The 21,193-nt window shown below is 38.9% G+C and overlaps 1 protein-coding gene across 10 annotated transcripts in view; it reads left to right on the top strand.

Moving 5' to 3' along the window:
- Window positions 1–21,193, top strand: part of ESRRG (estrogen related receptor gamma) — a 637,351-nt gene that overhangs the window by 310,639 nt on the left and 305,519 nt on the right. For 2 of the 10 annotated variants that reach the window (XM_044426496.1, XM_044426094.1), the window contains exon 3: window positions 7,585–7,613. The exons of the other annotated variants lie outside the window; for them this stretch is intronic. The gene's annotated coding sequence lies outside the window, so the exon portion shown is untranslated. The remainder of the gene's footprint in view (window positions 1–7,584; window positions 7,614–21,193) is intronic. 10 annotated transcript variants of the gene reach the window in all.

Below are 21,193 nucleotides of genomic sequence, written 5' to 3'. Positions count from 1 at the left end.
TCCTCCCTTCCAGACCACCAAGCGGACTTGGCCAGAGTCTTTATAAAGGAGGCAATGCAGGTGGCGATACAACAGCTCTCCACTGCCAGGCACCACGTGGACACTGACTCGAGGGCCCTCATCAGTGCCATTTCTCTGCGCCACCACACGTGGCTATGAAACTGTAATTTTCCTGACGAAATGAAGAGGAGGATTGAGGAAATGCCGTTTGACGCTACGCCGTTCCACATGAGTCAAGAGATTGTTTTGCCTGCGTTCTTTCCATCGCCTTCGAATCTGATAGAACGGTCTCTTCACACGCTCGATGTTCGACATTGCTTGGCTTTTTACAGATCTCGTACAGAACCCTTCCGTCGTTCTAATAGACTCTTCATTAAGTATTCCGAGCATGACAAAGGGTCCTCGGTCACATCTCAGAGACTCTAAATGGATCGTCGAAAGTATCGTCCTGGCATACCAGCTAGCAAAAATAGACTTATCTGTGTTTCCAAGAGGTCACTGTATGCGAGCAGTAGTGACTTCGTCTGCCTTTGCCGCGGGGGTTCCACTTGAAGATATCTGCAGAGCTGCAACATGGGCTGCCCCATGCACTTTCGCCAAGCATTATCGGCTAGATGTCTGCGCCAGACAGGACTGCTCCTTCGGCAGAGCTGTTCTCTCATCTATTCTTCACTGACAACATCTCCCTCCTCCAAGTCTGGTAAGCTTGCTAATCACCCATATGTGTGATGCACAGAGGCCACGAAGAAGAAAAGCAGGTTGCTTACCTGTAACTGATGTTCTTCGAGTGGCCATCTGTGCATTCACACAACCCACCCGCCGGCCCCGCTCGGTGTTGGTCAGTGGATGGTTTTTTTTCTCAGTACCATACTCTAGTATTTCGGTACCGTTGATGATTACTGTCATATCCTCTCAACCTCAAGAGGGCAAACGTTCGGTCTTCAAGACTGAGTAAAATGGCAGACACTCTGCCCTATTTATACCACTGAGGGGGAGGGGAGCGGAGTTTTCCTGCCAAAACCGTTAGCTTTCTAATCTTCCGGTCTAGGCACTGCGCAGATGCAGCACCCATATGTGTGAATGCACAGATGGCCACTCGAAGAACATCAGTTACAGGTAAGCAACCTGCTTTTTCACTTAACCGTAGTTGACTGTCAGCCCTCCACATTCCTGGGGTTAGGGTCTCAGGACCAACACAAAAGTGGAAAAACCACAAATTTCTCTATAGTTCTATAGAGAACAGCACACTCTTTGTCTCGGTGCTAGCCAGCCTCACTCAAGTGTTTTGTCACTCGGTGGGTGACTAGAGATATTTCTGGCTTTTTTCTAGAGAGATTTGTGGGTTTTCCACTTTTGCAGGGGTCGTGTGCCACTAACCCTGCAAATGTAGTGTTTGGTAATATCCATGGTTCCAGGCATCTACTGGGAGGCTTGGAACCTATCCCTGCAAATATGGGGGTCTTGTATGAGGCTCATGTATTCTTGCAAGCACTTTGGACTGCCCATTCATATACATTCACATGGAGAGCTGTGTGTCATTTGGATAATCATGGATGTACAGTTTTCATGACTGTAGTAACAAGTTTTTTCCTCCCAGGCTCATGTTGAACATATGAACTCATGCCCACTTTATCTGTGGACTCCCATTTCTTTTCTTATGTCAGGTTTTTTGCCTGAATGTTTGCCAGGATATGGTCAGGCTCTGGCCCTTACTAACACTATTATGTCATACCTCTTGCTCTCCCAACCCACTGTGTTCATTTTTTTGTATTAAGGCTATCATCTTGGGTGGATATGGCAACCTTGAGGGTGTAAATAAAGAATAACAGTAAGGTGGGGTATGAAACAATGCTGCTTCCTAAGGTCAGGTCAGTCAACACATTTTTATATCTATGCACATAGTACTGACCATCTTCAAGCAGACATTCACACACAAAAATATAATGGTGTACTAGTCTATGGGACTGTGGTGCCATTAAAGCATTGGCAGGTTAGTTCAAAAGGTATCTTCAATTTCTGCTGATATGTGTTGTATAAAAACAAGTATATTTCTTCCCCTTTTTATCAGATCAGTGGGTATTTTTGTAGCTGATTCTTCTCATCCACGTTATGAGTAATTTAGATTGAAGTCAACACAGTTGAACCTTAAGGTGAAGGCACTTGGGCTCCTACAAGGATTGTATTATCAGAAGATTTGAGCTCTGATGAACAGCTTATCCAGATCCTCACTATTTCCTTTTACAGTGTCAGTCGTGGTATTTGGAGCAGCTTGAAAAATCAAAGAAGTTCCATAAAGGTCTGATAGGAAAGTACTCCATGAGAGATTATGCTGATCCAAATAGAAAAAGTATGTTAGCCATTGAGGAGAAATACATATAAAATCAGTAGCAAAACCACTTTGAATGGCAAGAACTGTGAGCCTAAGGAGTTAACCCCAGTCCTTTCAGCTAGAATTAGATAATTTGGCATCCATTCCTGGATGAGATCAGTTATTGGAAACCTGATATGCATATAGTTTTCTTTTTATGTGATTCAAATACTGCAAGCAAGTCTCAGAGAGGAGTTACAAGACAATAAATTAGCCCTATAGCTAAATGCCATTTCTAAAAAAGGAAGTATGACGACTCTTATGGATAGTTAGACATTACTTAGCTTGAAACTACTTTGGTAAGGTCTGCTTAGTGCCAAGAAGTCACCTTTCCAAACATTAGCTGAAAGATTAATCAGGAATGACAAAAAGCAAACAAACAAACATAAACCTCTTGTTTTCATCACAGCAAAACAGAAGAGTGCTTTAAAATTCATTAGCAGGGTAAACATGCCAGACCAAGACATTTTGTTGCCCCCAAAAGCTACACCGAACGATTCATGAGATACACGGGGTGCTGGATTTCTTATAATCAGCTGCACCTGATTTAGTAGTTTATCTGCTTAAGCAGATGTACATTCGTATCTGCTCAAAGCATATTATCACCCACTTTAGGGATATTGCTATACACTCAGCAGCCATGTACCTGCACAGTGCTGAAGTAACATAGCCCATGCTTGCCACAGCCTTATATTGCTCACTGGTAAGGGCAACCGATTCCCCCCTTCCCCATTCTGTGGAACTCAGTGAGCAAAATTGATAGTCCAGAAGTGAAGCAGTGTATGAACTATGGCTACTTGAATCATCATGCAACACACAGGGCACAATGCTTGGATTACATGCAGATGGATACTGTGGGAAGAGCTGTGTGGAAGTACCTCAATGTTTTGAGCTAAATATGTTTCCCCCTTTGTACTTCCAAAACAGCAGGTTGTTCTTTGGCAACAGCTCTTCATTCTCCAGTGCACTTCCAGTAAGCACGACCAGCAAAGAATGAGCATCTCAATATGCACAGAGTAGTTAACTGAACCCAATCTAGCGGTACACTTTTGAGTACTCTTGGGGCCCCTACCCCTGGGAACTCCATTTGGAGATGGGCAAGCATCTCCTCTGTCAATTGCCCCTCTAGTTGGTTGGCCTGTCTCTCCCAGAATCATGTCATGGGGTGAAGGTTGTTGTGACAGGCTTGGCTTCTCCCATGCCCCCTCCCTGCAGTTGTTAATCCTGACTATTCTCACTGCCTTCCTGAACACCTGGGAAGGGTGCCCTTGTGATAAGCCCCTTTGCTACTCTCTTTTCAGTGTCTGGGAATTCTGGTTCCCAGAACCTTCCTAGTCTGATGAGTCCAAATCTGCCTTGAAACCTGAACCAGAAATAACTGCTCCTTTCATTCCCAACACATAAACAAAACAGTCTACCATATATTAAGGTAGTAATAGGGTATGGGTGTTTTTGCCATGCAGTCCTTGGAGCTAGTCAGTTAGCTGCCCCATATCCACACATGCCCCATACACGGGGTCCTTCTAGTAATCTTCAAGGGAAAGGGCTCATGCAAGGGCTCACTGCTTTACCAATTTAACATGCAAAATATTAAACATGGACCTGAGCTAATCCTGAACTCCTGAGTTTTCTGAGCTTTCCTTGGTCATGTGTCTGGCCATCTAGCAAGCTAAACTCCATTTGCTTACCTTTATCCCTCTATGTCATAACCAGAATAGCGCCAGAAACCCACTGTCAAACAGAGGGGCTCCCAGGTTCCTGACATTCGACTGCTTATCTTTTGCCTATCTCATCTGGCTGCATCATCACTAGACTTTATGCGTGCTTTCTTTTGCTGCCACTGGGGACTCTTCAATGTTTTGTAGCACTTAGTTGTTTCTGTCAGTAGCATCCAAGCTGCTTTTCTGAGTTAGGTGGGACCACACATACTCCTGCACTGTTTTCATGAATCAAAATAATTAAGATCAGGCCTGGGTCAAGACACTTTACTGTCTGAGGCAAAGCAGCCAGTGCCCACCTCTAAGAACAGAAAACTCATGCTGTAGTATCCAACCTACAGCCTCCAACATACTTTAGCCCAGTACCATTCAATTTCATAGCAACATGTTTGTGTGTGCAGCACACAGACATGCATTTTGAGACAACCACAAGCTCTTGTTCTCTTTTGTACAAATCTTCAGTCTGTTCATCTTATAATTGTGAAAGAAGGACATAGAGGACTTGTACCAGCTGAAATGAAAAAGGGAGAAAAATTATTGGTACCTTAGTAAGCTTATTAAAAGAAATCATAAGGCTTTACAATTAATGACTAGCAGTTTTCATGAACAAAATTCAAATAAAGTTGGATTTACTTTCAGTCAAGTGTGTATGGGGTTGTAATAGCTGTCGCATGAAAAAGTCCTGAGTTTTAACAAGTTGACTCAGCCTGCAATCACAACTAGTAACTTTCATGAACAAATTTTACTGAACACAGTAGGAATTTTTTTTGAGCAAACATGCATAGGAGTGTCTTTACTTAGTCTTAGGTAGACTTGAGTTCCTGCCTCAAATTCCTGAAATATAGGCACAATGGAGATTTGTTTATTTAATTTCTAAAATGTATTAGCTACTCTGTAGCTAAATGCTCTCTAAGTGAGATACAGCTAAATACAAATAAAAGCCATAGAAGTCAAATAATAAAACAATGTATAGCAATTAGGTAAAATCAGCAGAGGGTCAAATGAGCACCACAAGAAACTAAAAATGCCATGGAGATAAAATAACTTGAAACAAAAGAACAGCAGAAATATGAAAGGATCAAAAGACCTGACAAAATAAAAAGGTATTTTCCTGATACCGAAAAGATAACAAAGCAGGCGCCAGGCAGACCTTTCTGAGGAGGTCTTTCCACAGCTGGGAAGCTACTCCTGAAAAGGTTGGTTCTTGGCACTCACTGAGCATCAGCATGCCAGGCATAAGAGTTTCAGCACTCAGGGACAAATACACAGAAAGAGTTTTTCCTTCAGATACTGTGGTATCAAGCCATTGAGGTTTTATAGGTTAATAATAGTACTTTTAATTGGATCCAGAAATAAATTGGGAACCATTAAGGAATGTATTTATCTGCATTTTTGCATGAGGAATGGACTCTGTTCAACTCTTAATGGACCAGATCACAGCGAAGCAGCCTGTGGCTCTTTCCCTGTTTGAATGTTGCTGCTGCTTTTGCTAATGAACAGGAAGAGGCTACAGGAAGAAATGGGGGGGGGGGGGGGGGGGGGGGGGGGGGGGGGGAGCAAGCATGGTGGCAGTCCAAGTAGCTGTTAAATATTCAGACTGTAGCTGGGAGGCTGGGGCATCAGCACATTCAGGTCAGAAATTCATATCCACACTTGCGTGCTGCACTTGGTTTGTCCTTCCCCACTGTCGCTTGAGCTTCTACCTTGACAAGCCACAATGCAGCAAGCACAGCTGATAATTAACAGTTTCCAGCTCTGCAAGCTTTTACTTCGCTATTCAGTCTGTCTCTTCCCCCTATGCAGCAGGAGTGAAATGTTGACTGAGAAAGAAACAGTAGCAACAATGGCAGCTTCTACATGTGATCCAAACAGCACCTGCTAGCTGGCTTTTCTCTTTCATTGATGTATTGTGACTTACTGCACTTGAGTCCAGGAGAAAGTTAGCCTAGCTGCTACAGTGCTGACACCTGACACAGAAAGAAGAACACATGACTTGACTTTCCTGGGCAGGGATGGTGGGCAGGGCAGGAGAAAGCAGGAAAGACCACTTATATCTGGTCTGTGAGGTGGGCAGCAGAGGTGATTGAGCAGTGATGTGGCTGTGACGGAACTGACGGCAGTGATGGGAGGCGGAAGGTTGGCGGAAGGTACCCTGGCCCCAATCTGATCTGCTGCTGGAGTCAAGGCATCAGTTCACTCCACGAGAGAGCTGAATCCAGTTAAGACTAAGTGAGAAAGTAGCTTGCTTTTCCCCTCAGCTGCTGCAGAAAGTGCTCAAAAACGTTGCATCCAGCAGGTGTTAATACCTGCCCAATGTCAAAGCATGACTTGATTGTTGCCATCCCCTGTTAATTACTCAAAAAGATCTCATGCAATGGATTCCACACAATTATTTGCATTTCTTTAGTTTTGGTTAGCAGTTGATCCTGAGATAACTAACAAGTTTTTTCATCATTCATGTAAATTCATGTGAGCAGAACAGGCCATTGGTTCTTTAGTGCTGAATGCATTTCAAGTTGACTGCAGAGACCACTGAAGGAACATAGATTTAAATTCAATTTGAGGATTATATCCAGTGCAATATATATCTCTTGAAAATTGAATGAGGAAAACTAGTTTGAGGGCCTCTCTATCTTTCTTCATTTCAGATCCACAGCAATAGTTTCTTTGCCGTATTAACATCCATACTGGCATTTGCTGTGTTAGCATTATTAGCATGCACCTGAGTTTTCTTGAATTTAGTCTTCTGTAGGTCACTATCACTTCTCTAAATAATATAACTAAAATCACATGTATCAGGAAAGATATGCAAGATTTCAAAGATTTAACGAGAGAGTATCCCCTACCCCATATACACACATTTATCTGGGGTGGGGGGGAGTGAATGTAAATTTAAACATTACAACACTACCTAATTACATGGAAAGAGGAAAAGGAAATATAAAACCTCTTTTTTAGAAACCAAAATAGGGCTATCTTTTTATTTTGTATTAATAAATGTATTTCTTTTAGCACTTTTGTTGTTTAAAAAAGCTATTGTTCTATTTGAGGTGTGAGAAGATGTGCTAACCTTGTCATCGTGTGTGCAGCAGAGCAGAAATGATAACTGTATATACATTTTTTAAACAAAAATAGAGTGTGATTGTGTGTGAGAGGAAAGAGAAGGAAGGGGGGGAGGAGGGGAGGAGAGAGGAAGAGAGACAACTTATTTAAATCCTGAATACAGTCAGACCTCATATGCATTGTTTAAAAAAAGCCCTAAAGAATTGCATATGGATTAGGGGGATGAATATTCTATTATTTCAGGCTGTTCTGCTGATCTTCTTATTGTGACTTTGCGCTTCAGAAATCTGCCAGGAATTTGGCTTTCCTGTACTAGGCAGTAATTTTAAATGTGTATCAAGCACTTGATAGTGTATGATTTGCGTGCTGTTGCATTCCCATTCCCTAAATTTTCCACCAATTTATTACTTTTTTCATACTGTTTTAATATTTCAGGATGATGAATATATACAGCATCATTAAAGGTAAATAAAAAATGCATGAAATTAAAAAATGGAATATTAGATGTTTCTTTTCTGTAATCCCTAGGTCCAATAGAAATGAAATGTCTCTGTTCTGTCAAGTAATCCCTAAACATGATTATGGACGTTGTAGTTTCCACATAGCCCACGTAATATTTGTATCATATAAGCCTATTTATGTAAGGTTTGAGTAAAAGTTGTTATTAGAAGACCTATATACCTATTTTACAATTCAGAAAGATATGATTACCTCTTAATCTCATGACTTGTATTATTTTCTTGGAGCTGACAGCAATGTGTCTTTAATTAACATTTTTAAACATTTTGTTGCATCTTTGTTTGAGTACATTCAGGATGATTTGGCTATCCAATCTGAAATATAGTTTTAAGACAGAATTTAGTACACAAGTTTATCCTGCCTAAAATGGGGAGACACACAGCTCTTTTCAGGACATTTTTTCTTTGAAAACCAGTTTTAATCTGAAATATGGTATGGGAGAAACATGAATTATAGAGACCCATTCTAATTAGGATTAAGCAGGAGAATAACCTATATTCTGGTATTGCAAACTGGTATTATGTTATTGGCGATTATTATTTTGTACAAAAGACAGGAAAATTTGAAACTAGCTTTTGCCATAGTAAGATGATTGATTTTAGAAAGGAGAACAGGAACCAGTCCCAATAACTCTCCTGAAAGTTTCATGAAAAATCAAGGGTTGCTTCCTCATTAGCCCTTTTTTTCAAGAATTGCCATCCTTTGTTTACCCCATTTTTTGTGAAAGATCCAGGCAAAATTTTCATTAGCACATTGCATCCCTGAGTCTTCTGTGTTGTTTGCATCCATGTATGCATGTGGAGGGTGAGGCATGGGAAATTATTTGTGGTTATGTTTTATTTTGTAATAAAATATAGTTGCAGCACTCCCCTACCTAGTGTGGGCAGCAGAAAGACTGTTTAAAACTGGACATTGTCCAGTGCTTATTAGATTGCATTCACAGGAATGCCAATGCAACAAAAGAAGGTAGTTCTTTCTAGAGCAGTCCTGGGAACTAATAGAAATTAATATTTCCAGACAGGTCAACTGAGTGCTTCTCTGTGAGCTCCACTGACTTATTCCAAAAGCTCGGGCGGGGGCGGGGGGACACACTCTTGGCTAGTTTCCAGCTCTAGGAAGCCCATGCTTCCCTTTGCTGTAACAATTATTCCTACTACCTCAATTGCAGTTTAAGATACTGCCCTATGCTTTTAAAGGCAAGTTTGACTTTAGGCAGTACACTGTAATTTTTTATTTAATCTTGACACTCCTCTTTTATTGGATTGTTATGAGAGTGGGTGAAAGGAAGGTAGTGATGTTGCACCAGTGTCAGTTTCTGCTCCTAGGAGAGATGGAGGAAGACATATTTAATTAATTTTTCATTTAATTAATTCTCCATTTTTCGTTCCTTAAAAAACACAAAAGAATATAGTGCTATTTTGCTATTATACAAAAAAGGAAAAATGATAGAAAATAGTAATTAGTGCCTCCCTTTCCTGTTGTTAGAACAGGAAAAATATAAGGCAGTAGAAGTTATTCATTGATGAATCCTTACCTGTGCCCGTAATGAAGCTATAATACATGAACATGCAAAGAGGATACATTTAATTAGCATTGCTGGTAACTTTTCTGGAATGTGACTTGTGAGTAAACATTTATTGCACATTTTGAATATGAGGAAGCACATTGCTGGATAATATGCTATATTAAGAATGTAATTTCCAGTTTGATCCTGCAGAAAACCAGTGTATGAACAGTGTTAAAGGGCTATACCATGGAAGCAGTCAAATCCTGCATTTAGGTTAATGTGAAAGTGTGTGTACTTTAAAAAATTATAATTCAAATGTTAATAAAGATTTGGGTAATTTGCTATGTGAACTGCCCATTTGCTATGTGAACTTGAGCTATGGGCAGCATACAAACGCAATAAATAAATAAATAAATTTATTTGGGTTACATTTTGAATAGAACATACCAAAGTTGGACTACTTAGAGCTGTATTCACATTTAAAGCAGATATCCATTATAATTTGCATTTACTAATACCATAAGAAAAGCCATGCTGGATCACACCAATAGCCCAGCACTAGTTCACATGATGGCAAACTAGTTCACATGATCCATACAGTAGGATGGATACAAAACCTCTGCCTGCCTAAACTCTTCAGAAACTGGTGTATGCAGGAAAGACACCTCTGATAGCAGAGGTAGCACATAGCCAGAAAGGCTAGTTGCCATTGATAGCCTCCATTTATTTATTTAAAACATTTGTATGCCATCCTTCATGACAACATCTCAGGACAGCTTCCAACATTAAAATCAAAATCCAATAAAACAATTAGTACATCAATACAATAACATAATATATAACCAATAAAAATCAAATCAAAAGTGACTGTTGAACCATTAAAATGCTAATTTTTAAAATAACGCTTAAATAAAAAGGTTTTGACCTGGCACCAAAAAGAATATAGGCTTGGTGCCAGGAAAACCTCTCTGGGCAGCACATTCCACAATCTGGGTGCCACTGCAGGAGGCCCTACTCCAAGTAGATGTCCTTTTTACCTCTTCCAGGAAGTGTTCCTGGAGCAGAGACTCTCCCTCAGATCTTAAGGGGCATGAGGGCATTTAAGGAAGGAGAATTTGTCCAATCCTTTTTTAAAGGCACCCAAAATGGTGGCCATCACTACTACCTGTGGCAGTGAATTTCAAAGTTTAATAATACGCCATGTAAAGAAGTACTTTTATTCCTTCTATTTTTCCTGCATTTCCCACCAATTAGCTTCATGAGGTGGACACTGGATTCCAGCATTATAGGAGATGGAGAAAAAATTCTCCCTCCCCACTTTCTCCATACCCCACATAATTTTAGACACTTGTATCATGCTTCCACTTACTTGCGATTTTTCTAAGCTAAAACAGTTGTAGCAGCTGTGTAAGGTATAAGAATGCGAGCAGCAGGAGGAGAATAATTTGAGCCACTTTGAGTTCTTTAAAAGAAAAATAAGGTGTGATATCAGTCAAATAAATAAATGAGTTGTGCCAGCCCTTTAATCATTTTAGTTTTTGTGTGTCCTTTTCTGCATTTTTTTTCTACTCAGTAAAGTCCTTTTTCGGGTTCTGGGAGGAAAGGACACACAAAAATGTGTATATTAGTGAAAAATGGACAAAATGAACTGCTTTCAAAATGCATATATGAGATAAAATTGTATACAGTAAGACATATTCATATATTTTAAAATGGCCATAGAAATGCATAGAAAAGTTTGTGGGGTTGGTTGGTTTGTTTGGTTTTTTTTTTTGTGTGTGTGTGTTTTTTTTTTTTTGAAGTCACAACTTGGTCAGATTGTTGGTTCATCTAGTCAGATATTGTTGATGTTGACTACCAGCAGCTCTCCAAGTTTTCAGGCATTAGTTTTTCTAGCTTTACCTGAAGATGGCAGGTACTGAACCTTAGACTTTATGTATGCAAAGCATGTGCTTTACTATTGAGCCATTGCCTCTCAATAGTAAGTAAGTTTGGAAATTATACTGCAAAGAGGGTAAGAATGAACAGTGGATCCAGCACAAAGATCAGCATTATTTCAGGCTGTATCATCATCAAGACTTAGGAAATATCACACAAAATCTCTGGAGGAAAAAATGGTAAAGACATTAGAAGAATGCATCCTAAGTATAAAATGGTTTCAAATGGTTTTATGTGTTGATAACACAAGTTGCTGATTTTTTCTTTACTTTTCTCAAGCAATGTCTGGAGAAGCAATCATCTATGTTGATGAGTACAGGATGTAAGTGGGCAGCCTGTGCTTAGAGCTTTGTCATCTTTGTCCCAGAGAAGGCCTCCTAAAGTTGCCTGGATTCCACAGATGAGTGGATTGTTTTTCTTTAATTTTAAACAAATTTAGAAAATTATAAAACATTTACAAAGTGTTGAAAATGTGCATCTCCCCCTCAGTAAAGTATAAAATTGCACATTTTGGTATGGATTTGTCTATTTTAAGGGGGGAAATGCAAATTTGTGCAAAAGTGTATGAATGTGCCTGTGCAACATCTGATTCCATCAATGAGCAGATGACAGAATGAAAGCTGCCTGACAGTATGGGGAATGCAAATGAATTTAACCAAGTCCCTACATTCTTATGGGAGTGGCCTATCTGCCCAATAAATCAGTCATGTGATTGGCAGTGGGTATTGATCCCATGTGTGCAGGATCTCAAGCAGATGTTTTTCTTCTCTGAACTACTTGAATTCCATAGCTGCAGACATGTACTTCTATACTTCTTTCCTTTTATGCAAGCCAGGGAACTAAATTCCATTTCAAAATGCCAAAAATGTGTGAGGGTTTTTTTTTGGGAGGGGGTGTACTGCCCATAGTACTTTTTAGTGTACTTGTTATTTCATTTAATTCTTTCTTATAAATGATCCTCATTGTTGAATGGAGATTTGAACATGGGTCATCCATAGCCCAGTAACTTCCCAAATTGATAGTGCTATGTATTATTTTCTAACCTTTGTCTTATGCCCTACTACCACCCTGTTCAGATTACAGCAATTGTAGTATATAAATTGGCAAATATCCATTCTCGGTCTTTCTGCAGTGGTTACCGAGAGAGACTTGATGCTTGAGTATATGAATATCAGGAAGTGAAACCACACACAGCTGAGGCCAGGAGCCATTCTTCCAGGAATATAAGATCAATACTTGTTACTGAGTATGTTTATAATGTGTGTTAGATGTCCATTGTTCTTAATGCTTATCCATGAATGACACATTTTAAATCTCGTTGCACTGTCCAAAAAAGGAAAAGCCAATAATATGGTGATGATATTTCAAATCTTTAATCTAATTTTAAATGGGTCATTTTCAGTCTTCAGTGTAGGTAGGTTATCTCAGGAAGGATATTAGACAACAAGTAAATTAACTGTTTAGTCCTTTTTGTTTCCCTACGCAGCTCCTATCAACAGTTCCTGCTGTTGACATTGACCTAGTTTGTACAATCACAACAGCCTACCATGGCTGTGACGCATACTGAGGCATGCTGGCAGAGGTTTGCATATCCAACACATGGCTGTGGCTTGTCGTGTCATGCATCCCAGAGGCATTATCAGTGGCCTGTGGATAGGTTCTATGGGGTTGTCTCTTTCATAGTCCACAAGTACAAGGTTCACATGATAAGACAAGCTGTGACTGGCCATTGAATATTCAACATTATTGCCGTTATAGCGTGGCTCAAATATGCCATGGTGGACAATTTGACCATGCAGTCTGGCATTGTATAGACTATAGGTGCCTATGTTGGTTTTCAGATGGTCCAACTGACCGCTCCTTTTGTTTTTTAGTTGAATTTGTAAAGAATTACTATAATTTATGTTGAGGAACTAGATTTTATTCAGGTCTCAATAACACAAAGGAATCATGTTTACTTTAGACCATAGGGAACTCCTAGACTTGTCCCTGTCCTCTGGATCTCTTTATAAGTGTAGTTTTTTAGATTCCCTCTCGCTCCTTCATGCATGCACACATGCATACATGCACACCAATTTTTAAAAACAAAAGGTTCATGGGAAGGGAAAGGGTTATTTCAAAATAATGATATTTTCCTACCAAATTCTTAAATGAGCTAATTCTTTAGAGTACTTAAGAATATCACACACTTAAATTCCCACAGTAATTAAGAATGAAGAATTAGATATGAAGATTACGCAATAGTGGCTCCTCATGATACATTCATTGCTTTCAGTTTTATGGTAAGTAATATCATAGTTGCAAAGTTTCCAAATTGCTTTTAACACAAATCCACAGAAATGAAATCTTCTCCTAGTTATGAAAATGAAGTAATGTCTTGAGACACTAGTATATTACTTCAGATTTATGGAGATAATGAGCCAAAATCTACTTTCAGTTACATTGCTGTAAATACCAAGTGGCTTAATTGAAATTGAACTGTGATGAAATTCTGGCAGACTTGGAAATATAAGGTTTGGATTTAAAGTGCTACAAGGCAGAAGGTACTGCTGGTCAATGCAGTAAGTTGCCTTTCTGTGGAGGTGGCACATTACAGGAAAGGGATCCAATGCAATGACAAATTTTGGCTTAGATTGAGAAAAACCATACTGAAATCTCTGCTAGCAATGAAAGTCACTGGGTGGAATTGGACAAGTTCTCACATTTCCATCTAACCTACCTCACAGACCCTATTTAACCCGTGGTCTTACGGTCTTTTCCTCCTATTTCTTCTCTATATCCTCTGCTTTTTGTACCACCTTGTTTTCTGCACAAGGTCTGCATATATTTGTTAGATTTTGGTTTGTCTAAATACAGGGGAAGACAACTTCTAACTATCCAAATGTTTTGGCCTACAGATCCAATAAACCCATACTATTTGTGATCCTAGCTAGGGGTGATGGGAATTGTAGGCCAAAATATCAGGAAGGCTGTAGTTTCCACATCTATGCAATTGTGGATTGTGATGTTTTCCCCTTAAATTTTTTTTTTAAAATCTAACTCTAATGATAAATATTTTTTAAAGATTTCAATGTATTGCCTTGAAGCCTATCCCTTTTTCCTCAATAAAGCAGCATTCACATTCATAGAATGGGTCTTTCTTCCTTTCTTCCTTATATCTGAAATGTCCTGCATCCCATTCATATCTTTTCATGTTGAAGGAGAACCCTTAGGAAAGGAGAAACAATCATAATCTAAGCCATATTGAGTTGCCCACATCTGCTAGTGGACCCAGATTCTCAAAAATAATACAAGAAAGTGCAGATAAGTAAGTACAATTTAAATTAATGCCCACATAAAGAGATGGCAGCTGGAAAAATCTTCAGGATAAAGAGGTACACTCTTTACTTGATGATGATCAACTTTTTATTGCACTACCCCCAATGTTTCTTTTGAAGATTGCATCATAATTTGAATGAAGAGCGTTCTCAAGCATTAATACAATCAAAGAAGGTGTCCATTGAATTAGTGTTACCCTGAAGGACACATTCATATTTTAGTGCCTAAAGAAGGAAAAGACCTTGAAGTTTGGGTGTGGCACATGTGTATAAGTTTGCTAGAACCATTATTTTCTCAGTTTAAAATGAAATAAGTTGCATAAGACAATTAGAATTGCCATGTGGTAGAACTGATTACACCATTTATTGGGAGAGATTGATAATGAATGGGACAGGTTGCTTCTTGTGAGAATTAATTACGTGTTAAGATCTTCAGAAATCAGTAGCTCTTGGGCATCCTTTCCTGTCACATGACTACACTACTAGATCATCATTTCCTTCTTCCCTATCAACCAGTAACCCATTTGGTTGCATGCTGTTGCTTATACAAAAGTTTACTCTTTTGTAACTAAAGCATGTCACACAAGGCAGACCTGTGCAGCTTGTCCTAGTTGCCATTAGCAATGCCGCAGTACCTCTTAAAAGAGGAATTACACTAACAAAAGAGATAACCAGGACTATTCTGGCATTCTTTATTGTCCTGCACAAGGGACCTTGTTGCACCTGGCTAAATCATGGTCTGATAGTGGTTACTTCTGTGGAAGCAGGGAACCTCTTACACAGTCCCAAGAGTAGTTGTAGTTTTGTAACGGCTCATAGGAAGATGTTGCTAATTTAAACAGAAGAGTGGCTTCTTTTCTTGTGCCTTCTTACAATGTAACCTGCTTTTACATGCTTTTTACTTAGGATTTTTTTCTTTCTGAGCATATTTCAAATGAAGTTGTATATCTTTGAAATTAGGGTTCAAGATATATGTGATAAATATCTATCCATACTTCCATGACTAGTTTGGTGAGCAAATGTGTGTTTGTGGATATATCTTTATATGTATATTTTAGTATACCTGATATACTAAAATATACAAAGCCCCTGGAATTCTCTTTCATGGCTGCCATCATTTAATGTTGCTGATATATCACTCATAGGAACTGTAAATGCACACAATATTTGAAGTAGGTCACATGTGCATTTCCCCCCATTTTATACACCTAAGCCATCCACTTTTGTGTAATTTCATGGATTGCAATATATATTTTTGAACTAACTCTTGGGTAGAGGAAAAAAGACTATGTAAAATACCCCTAAATTAACTTAAATCCCAAACTCCAGTTATGTAGATTAGGCTTCTCTCCATTTCTTTCATCCAATTAAAATAACCTTCTTGCCTTAATTGAGAGAGTTTTCTTTGATGGCTATCCCTTTCACTGGACACTGTTGTAATATTTTGTATAGTTGCTTATAGGGCTCTCAGAGTAAAGTGTATGTTGTTCGTAGATGAACACAAGACTCCCCCCCATTCAAATTGTCCCAAATAATGAAATTGAAATGCTTTATTTCTTCATTTCTTTGTTTACTGAGTTTCTATATTGACAAATAATCAAAACTTTCCATGAGGTTCACAGATACTGGCTAAAACCATAAGACTAAACAGATGTGATTAAAGTGAATGTAACATCTAAAAGAAGTGAAAACATCTCATAAGGATGACAAAGCAAAACTAATAACAGAGGACAACAGCAACACAAGGATCTAAAAAGCATTAAAATGTTTTTAAATTAAAAGAAGAAAAAACCTAAGAAAGTTAACTGGTCTTCACTTGGTGCTAAAAAAAGGACTATTAGTCTGCCTTACGATGATTGCACCACTAACCAGTAAGACATTTCCACCAAAATTCTTTTTTGAAGTGTAGTAGGTGTTACTGTTTTAATTTCCTATATTTATCTTATAGGGTCAGCGTCTCCCTCCAATTCAGTGGCTGTATATTGTTCACCATCCAGAGTTGTAGCTACAGAAGTTGTTGTGGAGGAGCTTAAAATGCTTTCCTGTTTTAATAGACAAATAAGCAGCACATCAGTTTTGATGTTTCCTAAATAATATGATATTTAAATGAAATGCTGTTTTGCCGCAGCAGGACTCTTTGAATTTTTGAACATTTTTATTCCATATCTCACAATAATGTAAGAAATGTTATTTACATCTTTCAGTTTTCCTTATACAGCCATTTTTGAAGACTTCAGTTTGTTTTTGAACATATTCAAATTCATTTTTGCCACCACCAAATTTAGAATAGAAGTTCCCCTTTTCAGCTTATCTTTGTTAAACACCTGCAAAAATCAATGGCATTTCGTTTGCTTTAAAAGGCTCTCTTCCTTTTAGGAATACCAGAACTAATGCATAGTTTATTATATGTTGTTGTTTTTGTTGTTGTATACTGTTAATGGCAACCAGCTAGATGAGGTATATAGGTATTTAACATTTTCCTAGTCAAATGTTAAAATGTAGACAATTTGCTATTTTAACAAAATGAATTATTTTACTGATTTTGATTAATTTTAATGTTTTGTATAATTAAACTTTATGAACAATTTATTAGAAAAAAATCATTTAAAAATAAACTAAGTATCCAAAGTTTTGACTCAAACCTGTTTTTTTCTTTATCTTTATAATCTACTCAAGCCTCAAGCTTACATATTATATGTGAAATAAAGTTTCTTTTCCCATAGATTTAATGCACTAAGTGTTAACTGTCATGTTATGCTGCTCCAGCTGTCGCAGTCTTTTGTTTAATATATCAACAAATAATAGTGTAGTTTTGGCCGCCTTGGAAGAATGGCCAAGAGGGGATACGTATGGTTTAGGAGTGCCCCTCTGTCAGCAGAGGGTCCCTATACGTCTGAAGTAAGCTCAGCAGATCTAGCTCTTTTGAAAGCAGTGTTCATACCAGCTGTTGACCCTGCAGCAAGGTGTGCCATGGAAGATTGCATGTTGACTTCACTCTGCTGGATCCAAAGTCCATTTTTCTGCCAGGATCAGGCTCTTTCTGTGTGCCTGGGCAGAGCTAACATATTTCATTTATTTCAGTGGCACTGACTGCAGGAGGAGTCAAAGGGGATACCTTACCCCCACAGGAGGAAATACCTTACCCACACAACTCCACATCTCTTGCCCTACCTGACAAGCACCAATAGTGCTTTGCAAGGGGGAGACTGTGATACTCTTGCTGCTGTCCCCGCACTTCCCATGGGGTGAAGCCAAAGGACCAGCGCCCCTATTCTCCCCCCCACAAAAGCAAGCATCTGCAGCCCTCTCCTGTGCTGACCTTCCTACAAGTAAGCGCCATTAAAATCAATCTGATTTACTTTTGAATAAGACTACTGAAGATAATGTGACTTATATCAAGTAGATATATTTCAGTTAGTTGTTCCTTGAGGTAAAAGGACGATGGGGACAATCAGAAAAGTCATTGCAAACTTTTTTTCTGAAAGGATAAGAGAAGGGAGGGGGAAACAGTACTGCATTTACTGTCCACAGATCGATTTAGGGAGAGAAGGACAAGGGAGGCAGGGCAGTAACCGAAGCCTGAGTGCTTCACCAAGGAAGCCTGATATGTACTTCCTCTAGCAGTGTCACTCCCTGTCCCCACATACTGCAACCACGCCTCTTCCCAGCAGAACAGTACCGCAAGTTTAGCACATGCTTAAATTTATTCTGTGGAAAGAACAGAAGTCGTGCTGCAACTGGTCTGAAGAAATCCTGGATATAATGGCAGAAGTAATTTGAGGTGAATGTCATGATACATGCTAGTGAGTCAGACATTATAATGTTGGTAAAAATCTCTCTAGTATAGATTGGGTCCCAGATGAAACTAACCATGATATTTTTACATATAAGAACTTGTAGTGTTTGCTGATGATATTCCAGTTGTTTGAAGAAATATAATTGATATGAAAAGAATGACTAAGGACTGAAGTTCATACCTTTAACCCCCTCCCCCATGGGTAAAAAAAAATTATATTGAACATGTGGACACATTTTACTGATATTTCTGTTGTGTTTATTTAAAGCACTGTATAAGACCATTGAATATATTTTTGGAATATCTGCAACAACGTCAGGACACATGGCTATATGTATGAAGATAGTGCCATTAAAATCTTTGGGTTAGATCTAAAGTAGGTTAGTTAAACTTACATCTCATTTAAAATCCAACTGATTTTATTTGGAAGTAAATTCATTTAACTTAGTCTGAACCAAACTCACAGATGTTTTTAGATAACAGTGTTGCGTTCATATAATACACCCAAGCGTCGGAATAAACAGAGAAGTCTGACATTAATGTACGAATAATTAAACATATGTTTTGACATTTTTATGACCTTTGGTAACGAGTGAGCATTTTTCCGAAGAGGTCTTTTGAATGTTTGGAAAAGGGAGAAATAATGTGATGCAGTTGGAGTAAGACTTGTAGCTGCTGTTGTTAATGCAGCTACTCTGATAAGATTGTAAGGGTTGCCAATATCAGTATTCAGTCTTGTAGTGTGTCACAGTGCTTTCATGTGAACTGAACTGAACAGTCTCTTCGCACTCCCCCCTCTCTTTTTCCCTCCTGCACTCTCTCTCTCTCTCTCTCTGTCTTTCTTATTCCCTGCACTCATTGTGTTGAAGTCAGGGAAAAGAAAAAAAAGATTTGAGGATCGCCCAATTTGTTCTGACATAAAGAGATGTTTAGGTCTGTGAAAGGTGGTGGAAGCAGTGTGCCTGACTGACATTTCAAGAGAGTGTCTGCTGGGATTGCTCACTTCTTGTCCCATCATATTCCCTCTGTGTCCTGCGTGAATGCTCTTGTCTAATCTTCACAGTGAGAACACCAATACTCCCTTGGGCTTTGGTGTGCAACACCTTGTTAGACAGGGCTTATGGTGCCACAACTCTGGGTTCAGCACTTGTTTTTGCTTTAACATTCCAGGTCTGCTTAAAATCCCAAATAAAATATTTTATGGCTTTTTTTTACAAGCAGAGTTAGGTATCATCTAATCATTTTGCTATCAATTTAGCAACAGAAGTCTTGGAGTTATTCTAGAAGAAAGAAGAATAAGCATTTTAAAAGGGGTAGAGAGAATCATGATGCCTATTATAAAATAATGCAGATTTGAATATCACATTCAATATTTTATTTGCTTTTGAACGGAACATTATTCATTTGATAAGGTAGGCTGGTAAAACATCTGTTCCAAAGTTGCTTCAAACTGATGATAAATACACACATATGTATTTTGAAAGGAAGTGTAATGTATGTTCGTACTTTAAGATTCCAAGCACATTATAGCACATTACAATATGCCATGCCCTGTTACAATATATTAAGTTAACAGGTGTTGCTGCAAAGCACTAAGAGCTGACATTGTTGAAATGTAAAGGTCTGACACTATCACTGAAGCATTAGCAAGTGCCACGTTAGCTATAGTCCTCGTTATTCTCAGTGAGCGGGGAATCAGCAGTTTGTGGCTGATGTGACTTTATACTTTATGCAAACAAATCGCTCTACATAGAAACTAGCAGGGGAGGTGCTCCAGGCTACCCTTGTCCCCAACATGCTAGATTTCTACATGTGGACATATTTTGTAGTTTAGAGAATAATTTAAACATGTGAGTTCCTAAATAAGCACAACTCTGAAGGCATGTTTAAGGTACAGAATTGCTTATTACATCTACAGCATTGGTGTGCAACTTGTGGTTCATGGACAACATGCAGCCCTTGCCACCCTGGTGTGGCAGATTGCCAAAATACGTTGTGGCGAAAGCATTGCTGCTTACTTTCAGCAGCTAATCACTAAGAAAGTCATTTGGTTATTTAGTTATTACATGTTTATACTGTCCAATAAAGTTCACAGTTCATTGAGCATCCAGGTGGAACCAGTGCAATGCAGTGGCGGTAACTTCTAACCAAAGCAGTCTATCAGGAAGGATACCATCATTGAAAGTATAGAAAACTGCTTGGAGGACCAAGAAAATTAGCTGGGTCACACTCTACAAGGGCTGAAGCCCAATTGAAATGGCCATAGAATGAAATGCCTACCTGCCCCATCAACCTTGCACAAGGAAAGAATCTTATCACCATACACATTGCACTTGTTTGGACCATTTAAAACTTTTGTACCAGTTCACTACCCATATCAAAGCCCAAACCTAAAATAGCCAAATCTCACCTGAATACAAGTAGAATTTGGGCATGTTAAACCTCCCCAGTATTTTTTCCCCTGCCCTGGTGACATATGGAGTGTACACAACTTGCAGAGTGTAGTACATAGAGGGTCCTGGAAGCAAAAATGGCCATAATCCCGCTGAAATTGCCCACCTATAAACTAGGACTTCTTAATGGCTTTCTGAATCGCTAACGCAACCCACTGCTGGCAATAGAAAAGATGTTAAAATGTGTCCCATAGCTGAGGCGTGCCATTTGATAGAAGCATGCAGCTACCAATGGAACCAAAACTTGAGGGGCAAAGTGAGATATGGACTGTTAGTCTGCATATGCATGCAACTTCCTCCATGTTTCCACCTGACAGAAGTACCCTCTTGTAGTTCTCATCTCACCCCTGGCCCTTTCTAGAAGAAAAACATTCAGCTGACTGACTGGCACCATTAATGCAGAAATACATTGTACCAGTTACTTAATACGTAGCTGTCCTATTTCCTTTGAGTGCTTACTTTGCACAGCCTATTCAAATTTTGAATACTTAATTGATATATTTCTGGAGACTGA

Source organism: Varanus komodoensis, unplaced genomic scaffold, assembly GCF_004798865.1.
Source record: "Varanus komodoensis strain SLA01 unplaced genomic scaffold, ASM479886v1 scaffold1, whole genome shotgun sequence".
NCBI classification, from domain to species: domain Eukaryota; kingdom Metazoa; phylum Chordata; class Lepidosauria; order Squamata; family Varanidae; genus Varanus; species Varanus komodoensis.
The sequence above is the reverse complement of the archived record's forward strand: the minus strand, read 5'-3'. Positions and strand labels throughout refer to the sequence as shown.